The 13,595-nt window shown below is 40.1% G+C and overlaps 1 long non-coding RNA gene across 1 annotated transcript in view; it reads right to left on the reverse strand.

Moving 5' to 3' along the window:
- Positions 1–849: 849 nt before the first annotated feature.
- LOC306648805 overlaps positions 850–13,595 on the reverse strand; it is a 77,076-nt gene continuing 64,330 nt past the window's right edge. The window contains exon 3 of the long non-coding RNA XR_013760498.1: positions 850–3,438. This is a non-coding gene — a long non-coding RNA (uncharacterized lncRNA). The remainder of the gene's footprint in view (positions 3,439–13,595) is intronic.

The following is a 13,595-nucleotide window of genomic DNA, read 5'->3' on the forward strand; positions in this document are numbered from 1 at the left end:
AATGCTAGGTCATTGTCTATAATTTAAGGCTAATGATGCTTCAATTTATATCAACTTTTTTCCTACAATTTTAAAAAATAAAAAGAGGAAACAGAACCCTACATAAATGCACTAAATCTCACAAAATTATCTCAAAAAAATTTTAAAGTTGTGACATTGTCTCACCACTGCTGAGTGACACATGAAGCAACAGAATACACCAGATTCTATAATACTATAGGGTAGAGGCTATACTTGTGTATTTTCCAAAAAAATAACCTGTCATCATGGAGACAACTGAAGGACCTGACACTTCAGGCTAACAGATAGTTCAACAACAGAGGTAATAAGCCTCCAGCCACCATGTTTATAGCCATGCTGGCTTTGTTAAACTGAAAAGTAAATAGAGTCCATGGAGAGACTCACTGGACCCATTTCTCAGATCCTCCTTTAATGCACCCAGTGATGTGGACAGCAGAATTCATCCCAGTATTTACTAATGATACTCACATGATGGGAAATTTTAAAGATAAATATGTTATAATTATTCATGCTACTAGACTTAATTATACTGACTACAGTGGGAAATCACCTATATTATGGTCCAATAATAAATATGCTGGCTATATAAAGGTAACTTTTGAGGAAAAGACAGCACAGGGAGGACCCAGAACAATCATACTGGCCCTTGGAACTTAAGGCTATATGTCTGAACAGTTATTAAAATGGGTCTTTCTCATGACAAGCCAGTCATTTCCACAGAATATCCACCAATTAGGGCTGGGGAGATGGCTCAGTTGGTAGAGCACTTGCCTTGCAAGCACAAGGCCCTGGGTTCAATCCCCAGCACTACAAAGAAAAAAAAGAATATCCACCAATATCTTCCCACCCTAATCATTCTGCAATAGAATTTGGCACTTTTCCTAAATGGATAGAATGTGCAAGTGTCTTACCAATGCAACATAAAATCTCTAAAAGTAGTAGATATGTTTTGGATTGATCTTCAAAAATTGATACATGACAGTTAAATCAGAATGTCACTTCTTCCAGAAGGTCCAAAGCCAGTAGGGCTAAGAATGGTAGCACTGCCACTAAATGTGTTTTGCTCTTACTTTTTCTTAAAAAAGAATTTGCAGGCAACAATGTTTAATTTGAAATTGTAATGTAGTAGAAGATCTAAGAAACTAGGAAAATAGTTGAATTATCTAAAACTATATTCAGAATACAAAAATAAGAATAGATATACAATCATTTTGATTTTTTTTGAAACTCCATGTGATCAGACTACTCCCTACTGTATGGGTAATGCTTTGCACTACTAGTAACCATGTAATGAAGACCAAATTAGAGCCCAGCAAATTGATGTTACCCTAGAAAGATGAATATTTCACATTTGGGCTTCTAGCAGTTATTTCTTATTTGATAATAATTTGGGTCCAATATATTTTAATGTATTTTTTCAGGCTTCTATCTGTTCCCACATTCACTATATCTAGAGGCATGGCCCATTCTGGCAAGGCACTATGATCCCTGGAAGTTAAGTATTGATGAAAAGATTGAGATTAAGTTAAATGCTTTAACAGCTACTGTTACAAACATCAGTAATAAACTTTCCACTCTCAAATTTAAACAAAGACTTAAATGCCATAATGACTCTATGTATGTCTGTGTTACTGCAGCCAAATATGATACTTCCAAATTGGAGAGGAAAATAATTAAGAATCATCAAACAGGGTGGGGATACAGCTCAGTTGGCAGAGTGCATGCAAGGCATGCACAAGGCTCTGGGTTCAATCCCCAGTAAACCCCCCCCCCCCAAATAAAGAATCTTCTAATGGGCATTTGACACAGTAATAATAATAGCCTGGATTTTATGGAGTTACATCATCACATCCAGAATATTCAGAAAAGCAGGATCAATCTCATGCCCTACATTTCTAGCTGAATAAATCCTTCATGAATTAATTGTTTTTAATCCTAGAAACATGCTGAAACATTCTGCATGACATATCATTGGAATGATATGTTTGCTACTAATTCTTTTTTGTATCATGACAGTAGGTTACTGTACCTTAAGAAGCAGGATTTTAGAACTTGAAGTAGCTGCCCATCATTTGCTTTTAAAAAATAGAAAAGGGGGAATATGCAGGAAGACATCCATGATGATGTGCATGAGAACCGAGAGTAATTTGAGCCATTAACCAGGAATATCTGGCCTTAGGATCTCACAGTTGGAGAAAGACTATTTGAAAATGCCTGAGTCTTGTGTTTTTCCTACATTAGCTGACTGCTCAAGTTCAAATACAAGCATCGGATGTTGGAGTGAACTGCTAGAGCCAAAGAGTTTGTTTTCCCCCACCCACCCATCCTGTTTTTCTTGAAGAAGCTCCTACCAGTCCCCTTTGATCTGTACTGAGTATAAATAAAGCAAGCAAGGACTCCTTCCTTTGTTAGTCAGAGCCTCCTGGAAGGCTCAACTGATCATGTCCCTGCTTCAAAAATAATTTTGCCTTCTGTCTTTATTTATAATAAATAAATTTCATAACTTTTATTTTGCAGCCAACCCATCCCTCTGACAAGAACCCTTTCCATCACCCATGCAGGACATACTCGAGAATAGAGTACTTGCCTAGCACGTGTGAGGCTCTGGGTTCAACTCTCAGCACCACATATAAATAAATGAATGAAAATAAAGGTCTATCAACAACTAAAAATATTTTTAAAATAGTGATGAAGAATGGGGAAATTTGAAAATCCAACCAAGACCAAATCTAGGGGAAAAACTCAGCAACTAACAAGAAATGAATAGGGGTTCATTTCAAGAAAATAGAAAGAGGTACAGTTTCCTCTAGATTCATACAACAAAAAGAGCACCCCTGTTTGGGGAGTACATGCAGGCTGATTCATGTCCTCAGACATAACTGGAGTGTTCTCCAGTAGGCAATTTCCCCTCCCTCCTCTTTTGCTGGTTTTCTCTCACTGTCCTGTACGGGTTTGACTGTGCATTTAATCTCCTAATGTCCATGGTGGTTCTCATCATTCCAACTTGAAGAAGGCATCTAGCTTGCTGGCCAGAAACCCTGTGTGTGGGCAATGAGGGCAGACTTAGGCTCACTGCACCACACTAGACACCTCTGATATCAAACAGAGAGGTATCATTCTGGGGACACACAATTTGCAAGTCTATAAAGGAAAGCTTTTTTCTAGGATGAGAAGTTTACCTCTCACTTTGAGGCCAGAGAGGAGCTGAAAATATACCACCTGAGAGTACAACTGGAAAGGGAAGGCCAAAGGCTGGCAATCTCTGAGCTGCACAGGGCAGCCGTCCTCACCCACTGACACCAGGATGTTGCAGTTCTCCAACATCACATCTCGGTACAGGTCCTTCTGAGCAGGGCCCAGGATATGCCACTCCTCTTGGGTAAACTTCATAGTCACATCTTCCAGTGTCAGCAACCCCTGTAACAACACAGTTCTGCTCAATAAGTATTTATCTGCTTACCAAAATGGAATGTAAAAGAAGATAACCTGCTCATTTATCATGAAGACTGAATCCATCTTCCTATTTTTTTGACATACTGTGAAAGAAGAAAAGTCATGTTAAAATATTCTGAAACTATGCAGTCATCCTTTAATTCAACAAATCCTAAGCATCTGTAACATGCAGCCATTGAATCCTCTTGTTAACCTGAGGACATGAGCCATGTTACATTTCAGCACCTATATGCCAGTCACCAAACTCCATGCCACTGCATCACTCACAGTCACACAGTACATGCAGAATACTCTGTTCATGTCAACAATACCAGAATATCAAGGAAAACAGGGCTGGGGATACAGTTTAGTTGGTAGAGTGCTTGCCTCACATGTACAAGGCCCTGAGTTCAATCCCCAGAACCATGAAAAAAAAATATTCATTGGCCCTAAAAAAGCCATAGTACATGTAAACATTTATGTACATAGATATATGTGTATGTATACACACGTGTTTGTGCACACAAATACACAGACAAAAGATATTCACAGGTAAACATCTATGACACAAGAACAAGCATTTGTTAATAATGTGCTAGGGAAATAAGGAAAAATATATGGGGGGTGCTTTGTTTAATCACTGTGTGCACTGATTTCAGTCCTTTACACCAAAAGTGTACCCATGAGTCTATAGTTCTGACACCAAACACATAGTGTCTTTTCCAATAATTTCCAACTGATAACTTCTAGATGTTGAACAGTTTATTTCTTCTGTAACACTAACTACCTGAAGTTATCATCAGACTCCACAGTCTAAGGGCTCAGTCCCACACGAGTGTCTCATATCAGAAACTAGTTGCAAGCATCAGGTTGCCAGGTCACCTGCACTTCTGTCCAACTTCACCACACATTTTAGGATTCCCACACATCCCCTCAGGTTTGATAATTTGTCAGAATGACTCACAGAACTCAGTAAATGTTTCACTGAAGAGGGACATAAGGTGAGGTGCTAAGGGTTCCCAGGTGCAGGAGCCTCTGTTCCTGTGGATTTGGGATGCATCGCCTTATTCCATATCAATTCAGAAGCTGTCCAAACTCCATTGGGGTTTTTATGGAGTTTTTCTGTGTAGGTTGACTGATAAAAATTATCTATCTCTAGTCACAGAACCAGAGGGTGGGACTCAAAATTCCCAACCTCTAAAATAGGACTGGTCTTTCTGGTGATCTGCCTTCCTCCTGGACTATCTAGGGGCCCACATTAATTCACCTCATAAGCATAAACTCAGGTATGGTTGAAAGCGACTTGTTATGTGTTGCCACCCACAGCAACAATCCTGCAGGTATTTATTGGAAGTGGACTGGGAATGAACTACTTCTATTTCTGAGCTGCTTCCTTGCTTACGTGCTTGTTCGCTAGTTTATAGAGGAAGAGAGGCTTTGCTTAGAAGAAGAGAGACTTTGCTTAGAGGAAGAGAGGTTTTGCTTAGAGGAAGAGAGGCTTTGCTTACTTTTAGAGGTGCTATGCTTTCAGAGAGGCTATGCTTTCAGAGGTCTGCTTCTTAGAGGTGAGTTGCTTCTTGGAGGTGTGGGGTGCAGCGTGCAGCCTGCAGCTTGCAGCCTGCGTCCTGCAACCTGTGACCTGACCAGGTGAAGAGAATGTTTTATATACCTAAGGCAGCCAATCAGCTTAGGATTAGCACAATTGAAGAACGTGCCATGGTACCAATCAAGAAAGAATGAGGAACATCTGTTGACCACTAGCACAATGGAGACATTAACCAATTAGGCAAAAGGTAACACTATGTGCCACCTCTTGGCCCAATGCCAGCTGCCATCTTAGGGCTACTTAAACATGTCTCTACAGTTATGAATTACAAGATACTCCTTTCACTCAGGAAATTGAGGGTTTTGAGAGCTGTGCCAGAAAGCAAAGACAAAGACTAAAATATATACATAGAGGTTTTATAATATACAATGCCACAGGAACCACTTACATAATCTTTTGAATAAAGGTAATAAGCTGGGTGCAGTGTCTAATACCTGTAATCCCAGCTACTTAAGAGTCAGAGACAGGAGGATCACAATTTTGAGTTTCAGGTCAGCCTCAGCTGTGGGGGTCTCTCTGCTATGTCCCATCTGGATGAGAAAAGGGTTATCTGATGGTGGAGGATGCTGGCTGTATATCACTTAGTTATCCAAAAAACTTATCTACTAAATAAACACACAAGAGTCAATACTCTTTTTAAATGAGAGAGGTCATGATGGGTCTGGCCGTACCAGCTCTGGCTTCTTACAACAACTTGCCCAACACTCCTTTATTTATAAGAGACAGGTAAAGGGGACAAAGACTGGGAGGAGCTTCTTCTGTGATGGACAGGATAGGGTGGAGTTACTGGAATATTAAGGGGGAATATTACAGAAGGAGACAGGAAACCACTCCCACATGCTTCCCGGCAGTTCCTAGAAGCCAGGCATCTGCATCCCATGGCTCAACCTAGTCTGATTCTGTTAAATAAGGATGTCTTCCCACACTCAGCAACTTAGTGAGACCCTGTCTCAAAATAAAAAGGGCTGGGGATGCAGTTCAGCGGTAGAGTTCAATCTGGGTTCAATCTCCAGTAGCAAAATAAATATGTAAATAAAGGCAATAAAACAGGTGCTGTGGTTTGGAAGTATCCCAAATTCTTATATTGAAGGCTCAGTCCCATCCTGTGGTAATATTGAGAGGTGGTGGAATTTCAGGAGGTGGGGCCTAATGGAAGGAAGTTAGGTCACTGGGGGCATGCCCATGAAGGGAATATTGGGAGCCCAGTCCTGCTTTCCTTCTCTCTTTTTCCCACCTGTCCTGAGGTGAGCTGCTTTACCATTCTCTCCTTGCCATGATGTTCCACCTTACCACAGGTCCCCAGAAAATGGAGCCAAACAACCATGGACTGAAACCTCTGAAATCAGGAGCCAAAATAAACTTTTTCTTATTATTATTTGATTATCTCAGGATATTTGTCACAGTAACAGAAAGCTAACACAAAAGTAAGAGTTGGGGTTGGGATTGTGGCTCAGCGGTAGAGTGTATGCCAGCATATGTGAGGTACTGGGTTTGATCCTCATAGTACCACATATAAATAAATAAGATAAAGATCCATCCACAATTTTTTTAAAAAAGAATGAGAGGTTAATAACTGAACACTGGGAAGGGCTCTGTATTTTTTGAAATATGGTTAAGTTCTGAAGCTTGCAATCAACAACCCAAGCCATTACCAGACTTTCAATACCCTGGGCCAAGTTGTTACTTGAACACCAGTTTAGTGACCTGTTTATGTAGGCCCTTGGAAAGTCATGCAAATCATCTATTTTCCAGGCAATCAGGTTTCACTCATGAATAAACCCAGACTGCAATACAGCTGGGCATATGGGCTACCAGGCTGTGTCCATTAAATTCTGTGTGATTTAGTTCCACAAGGGACACAAATAGTCATGGAAGAAACATCCATTAAAAAAAAAAAAAACTGCTGGTATGTCTTAAGAATGCTGTTAAGAACAGTTTACCATACCTCCTCTAGGAAAAACCATCAAAGAAACTACCCCAGATTTCAGTGCCATGAATTACTGACATCCCTCAGGAATCAATCTGTCTCCTCAAAGTCAGTGTCTAACCTGTAACTTCCATGATTTTCTGGTGATGATGGCTGTCAGAGATACCAGATACAAGATGTGAGTTAATGTTACCAACAGAGTTATATAGATCATAGTACATTCCAACACATGCTATGTTTCTATGGAAAGCATTCCTGTGTGTGTGGTCAGGGGTACTGGGGGTGGAACCAAGGGCCATGTGCATGTTCAGTACATGCTCTTCTACTAAGATGCAACCCCAGTCCAAAAATATAATCCTCATCCTACTTTGTTTTGATTTTAAAGATAGAGCCTACATTTATTTCACCCCAAGCCCATTTTCTCCCATTTATACTTTTCATTTAAATGAGTTGATTTCTTTGTGTATGTGCAAATCCATCAGAAAATCAAATTAAGAATAAAAGAGACCAATTCACCTGTTCCTTTGTCATCTTCTGCTTTGGGAAATCACCCATAACTGGGATGCTTTGTCTTTAGTCTCTTGTGGATCTGCCCTAAATTTTTATTCAAAAATCTTGAGTCTCTGGTCAAAAGTATCTCAAGAAATAGTTTCCACATCCAAGAACCTCTTTCTTCTTTCAGTCAAATGCGCCTGCTCCAGGAGAGCCAGGCACTGTGGGGGAAGAGTACATTCACTTGTGATGCAGTCCCTTTGGCCCAGATGCTGTCACTATTGCTGCTAATGCATCGTATGTCAAGGTCAATACTTATAAACTGGCCCTTTATTCCATGCCCCAAAGTCTTCACATGGGACAATAAAACATGACAATATGAATATAGGGGAGGTGTGCTTTTCTTTAGCAAGAAGCAATATGAAAGGAAAGGTGGGAAAGAGAACAAGTGTGGCTGGATGCCTCAGAGGCAGGAGACTCTTGGACACATCAAGTTGAGATCCTAGAGAAGGTGAAGAACTGGGATGTTTTCCTTACAGTCATGTGTGCCCACAAACCCACTTGTATGGGTATAATGTGAGCTGAATGGTGGCCACCCAAAAAATATCCCCATGTCCTAACCTGTGAACATGAACTTCTTTGGAAAAAGGGATATTTTCAGGTATCATAAAGTTAAGGATCTTGAGATTAGAACATCCCTGGTTATTCAGGTGAGCCCTATGTCCTTATAAGAGACTTACCAGGGAGAAACATCTGCAAGGAAACTGTGAAGATGGAAGCAGAGATTGAATTACTGCTGCTGAAAGCCAAGGAACAGAAAAAAATGGAGCAGTGAATGCATGAATGTTGGGCAGGTGCATTCAGGACCTTCATGACCACTTCACGAGGCAGCAATTTGCTAGAGGCCTCACACACATGGCAGGTAAAACCACTCATGGCTATGGTTTATTAGCAAGAAAGGACATAAACCAAAAACAGCAAAGGGAAGAGGCACACGTGGCACAGTCCAGAAGAAACCAGACCCAAGTCTGCTTAATACTCCCAAGCAGCAAGTTGTGACAACACAAATGACAATGATCTCAGAGGCCTGTTAGAGACTCAGGGTCCACAGCTTTTATCAGGCACTGGTCATGTGGGCACTTTCTGCACAACATGCACACCAAAGGAAACAGGTGTTCAGGACAAATCATATTGAGCCTGTTGCATCAGGAAATGGTGGGAATACCTCCAAAACTCTTTTAAGTTCCTAAATGTCAGCTGCTATGTTTTAAGTATTTGCTTTCTTCTAGAATTCATGCTGAAACTTACTTCTAATATAATAGAATTAGGAAGTAGAGCCAGGTGTGGTGATGCACACCTGTAATACTACTGACTTGAGACTAAGGCAGGAGAATTGCAAGTTGGAGGCCAGTCTCACCAATTTAGCAAGGCTCTAAGCAATTTAGTAACACCATCTCTCAAAAAGTAAAAGGGCTGTTAATGTAGCTCAGTGGTAAAGTGCCCTGGGTTCAATCCCCAGTGGCCCCTGCTGCCCCAAGTAAAGAGTGGGGACTTATTTAGGAGGTGATTCAGTCCAGGAGGGCCCCTCCCCCTTGACTGTGACAGTGGGATAGCATTCTTATAAAAGAGGCTTTGCCCCTTTGGACCTTCCCCCTTCCTCCTAATGGAGACATCACAGCTAAGAAAACGCATGTACCAGACACCAAATCTGCTGGTGCTGTGTTCTGTCTCCAAAACAGAAAAATAAATTTCTACTGTTCATAAATCATGTAATACAAAGCTGCTCCCCCGCCCTTTACATTGCATCACAACCTAGCTTGTCAGTCTGAAAGCTGCTCTTTCTGCTGCAGCCATTTCCCCACCTCCCAACTACTTGTCAGTCTGTGAACATCCTAGCTAGCTATTGGTTCATCAGTCAGCTTGCAAGTATCCTTCTCCATTATTTGTCCCCTGTTAGCCCGGTAGAATTCAACAGCTTAAGGATAGCTTCTCTGCCATCTTTTCTCTTACTTTCTCTCTCCTACTCACTCTCTTTCTTTCTCCTCCTCACTTTTCCACTCTCTCTAGCGTACACCCTTTCTCTTTTCCTCTCATTTTCTCTCTTACCTTGCAGGAGACATTTGTTGCTTAATAAACTCCCTTATGTGATATCCCGTGTCCAGCGTGGTTTTGTGGGTTTCTTACAAATCACCCAGATGTAATTGGGTAGCAGATTAAGACACAAGCAAAGAAAAACCTTGTAGGTTTTTAGGAACTATGTGCCAAGAAATAGTACAAAAAACAAAACACATTTCTTATAAGTCACAATATCACAACTACAATTCCCATCTATTTTTGATACATATGCTAAGTGTGTATGTATATATCTATACATACACATTTAGAGTAATTATAAATAAATGCATGATATAAAACAACTTCAAGATAGCAGTTGTCTTAGTGTGAACATCCCCTAGAATTCATGCGTTGGAAATTTAATCCATGAGGTTATAGGTAATAGCCTTTGATGTCAGGCCTTTTGGAGGTGATGGGTTATGAAGGCTCTGTCCTCAGTGGATTAATCCACTCATGGACTAGTAGGCTATGGAAGAGTGGCTTTGTTATAAAAGCAACTCTGACAAGCTTGTTCTTGCCATGTGATGCTCTTCACCATGTCATGATGCAGAAAGAAGGCCCTCACCAGGTGCAGAGATGAACCTAGTGTCATGCTCCTGGACTTTATAGTCTCCAGAAGTATGAGATAAGCACATTTTTTTTCTGCCATCCTGGAGACTGAATACAGGTCAATGCTCATGCTAGGTAAGTTTTCTACCACTGAGTTATATACTAAAACCCCCTCTTTTTTTCATACCATGGATTTAACCCAGGAGTGCTTAACCACTGAGCAACATCCCTGGCCTTTTTTTTTTTTTTTTTTTTAATTTTAAGACAGGGTCTAAGTTGCTGAGGCTGTCCTCAAATTTGTGATACTCCTGCCTCAGCCTCCTGAGCTGTTGGATTAAAGGCAAGTGACACCATACCTGGCTATCCTCAGCTCTTTTTATCTTGAGACAGGGTCTCACTTAGTTGCCCAGGCTGCTTGGAACTTGTGATCCTCCTATCACAGTCTTCCAAGAGTTAGATTACAGTTCAAGTATGCATTACTGCACCAAGCAATACTTTTCTTTATAAATTACCCAGTCTCAGGTATTAAGTTATAGCAACTTAAAAATGACTAAGACAGCAACTATCTCCAGGTAAGAAAGAAAGGGAAGAATAGGGGGATGATATGACTTAAATTGTATTTGTATTAGTTACAACTTTAAAAAGTAAAAGTGTAAAAATAAAAAAAATAAATCCAGCTGAAATTGAGTGACAAAATCACTTTCACATCTGGGCATGGTGGCACATAACTGTAACTCCAGTGACTTGGGAGGAGGGCAGGAGGATTACAAGTTTGAAGTCAGCCTCAACAACTTAGTAAGGACATAAGCAAATTAGACCATCTCAAAATCAAAAGGGCCAGTATTTAAACACCCTGGGTAAGTATTTAAACACCCCTGGTACTAAAATAAATAAATCACTCTAAACCAAGAGCAAGAGGAGGTAATAGCAGTATAATTATTTTTCACCACTGTTCTCAAAATGCTTATTAAAAGAAAAATGTAAGAATGCAGCCCCACACAGTCTTGAGTGTAAGCCCACTGTTTTAACCTGATTTTGGCCTCCTAGGCATCTGGAGTTACAGTGAATGATGAAATTATCAGTTTTTAATGATATGAAAGTAAGGAGATCTTCTACAGAGGAGATCAAAAAGAGCAAGCAGTTTTTTTTTGTTTGTTTTTGTTTTTGTTTTTTTAAACAATGACAGAAGACAAATAATTACAGAAGAAGCAAAGCAGATCCTGGGCTCCTGAAAGTGCACTCTTAAAAAAATGCATGATGGTTTATGCTAGCTCTAAAGATGCAATAAAAAATATATATATAGGTATTAAATATAAGTGGCAAATAAATGGCTTGGATGTTAAAGCACTGTTCAACACTTAGAGAAATTGGGAGACAATAAAGTAGTTTTGCTTGAAGGAAAAATCATTATAAAATAAGCATCGAAAACCATCTGGATCTTAAGGGGTTTTCATTACTCCAGCTTAGTTCACTGGAATAGCATTAGGCTATTTTGGTGGTTTTGGTGGTTTTTCCCTTTCCACCAGGCCCTTCCCAGCCAATGAATGAAACAGATGTGGTTCATTCAAGCAGCCTGCCAGGGATCGCCATTAGATGCTTTAATATGGTTACTTTTATATAGAAACTCAGGAAGGCCTTCCTGTCTTATTTTAGCCAAGAAAATGATTACATGCCTCCCTTGGAGCAAGCACTACAATGAATGTGATTGTCAATGTAACTAGCTTAGAATACTGCAAAGGGCACGTCGTGAGTGCTTTGGGTGTGACTCACTGTCAGTTGGGAGACTTTTTTTCAGATTATTGATCATTGCCTTTGATTGAAGTTCTGTGGGGCACTGGCACATTCATATGCTTCATGTGCCTTGGAAAGCCTTTTTTATGATACAGCAGTACAATATGACACTATGCATTACAAGCACTTTTTACATGAGTTTAATTTCCCCCAAAGGAATGTCAATGAAGTTGCATTAACTGTGTCATCAATTTATCCTAGTACCTAGTGTTCATTCCTGTTACCTGCATATTGTCCTAAAAGAAATGCCTGTCAATATGCCTTTTTATTTTCCACTGAGCATATACCACCGAATAAGTGTAGGAATTTGTGTGTTTACCATGTGAATCTTGCAGCACTAAAGATATTTTGAATAATTGGTCACAATGGCAATTTCTGTATAAAAGAGCCTTAAAGGGAACATTATTTTGAGACCAAACTCCCCACCTTCACATAAATGACCACGTTAAAATAAAAACTGGCATGTTACCAGAAAACAAACAAAACAAAACAAAAGGAACACTAGAGAGGAGTTGATAACATCAACATTTGTCCACTACGACTACATAAGTGGAAGATCCTAGAGATCCACCCGAATAGACACCCAAAACAAGACTACTTGATTAGCTGGCAGGTCCTACATCTACATAAGAATGGATAGCACTGCAAATGATGACATCAGTAAAAAGGAAGTGAAACACCACCATGGGGTGCGCTCCTTCCAGGCACCAAAACACCTGAGCAAAGACAGAGTCGACCTCACTGGAACACAGAAAGGGAGTCCATGGTGAGTGCAAGAAGTACTCAGATGGAGAGAATGCTGTGGCATTCTAATTAGCCTAATTACCCCCCAACCCAGCAACACCTTGAGAGGGAACTATTTACACAAATGAAGAGAAGACTCAGGTTTAGTAACTTACCCAGGTCAATCCAGTAAAAGCATAAATTGTGGATTAAAGTCAAATGAATCCTCAGTATCACAAAATTAATGAATTTTTAAAAGGCCAGATTTATTTAATTTCAAATATCCATGCCTTTGCCCCTGGGCCAATGCTATTCTGAGATAAATTAAGATTGTTCACTTTGCCCAGTAGTGCACACCTGTAATCCCAGCATCTCTGGAGGCTGAAACAGGAGAACTGAGAGTTCAGGGCTGGGGAGATAGCTCAGTTGGTAAAGTGCTTGCCTTGCGTGCACAAGGCCCTGGGTTCAATCCCCAGCACCACAGGAAAAAAAAAAAAAAAAAAAAAAAAAAAAAAGAGTTCAAAGCCAGCCTCAGCAAAAGCAAGGCGCTAAGCAACCCAGACCCTGTCTCTAAATAAAATACAAAACAGGACTAGGCATGTGGCTCAGTGGTTGAGTGCCCCCTGAGTTCAACCCCTGGTACCCAGAAAAATATAAAGGAATAAACTAAAAGATCTCAGAACTCTACAATAGGAACACTGAAGTATTTAGAGCTACATATGACACTGCAACTTTGAAGAGCACCATTTTTTTTTTGAAAGAGAAATAAAGTGAATTAATGAATGAAGAGATGGATAGATGTTACGTTTAAAAACAAGAACATTCTTGAGTACCTGTGTTGCTTTTGGTAAAGTCTTATTTAGGCATAGAAAAAGATGCCCCGAAAAAACCCTAGGTTTCAGAAACATGAAAACTAAGTTGTTGGGGGGAAAAAAGAGT

Source organism: Sciurus vulgaris, assembly GCF_902686455.1.
Source record: "Sciurus vulgaris genome assembly, chromosome: 17".
Lineage (NCBI taxonomy): Eukaryota > Metazoa > Chordata > Mammalia > Rodentia > Sciuridae > Sciurus > Sciurus vulgaris.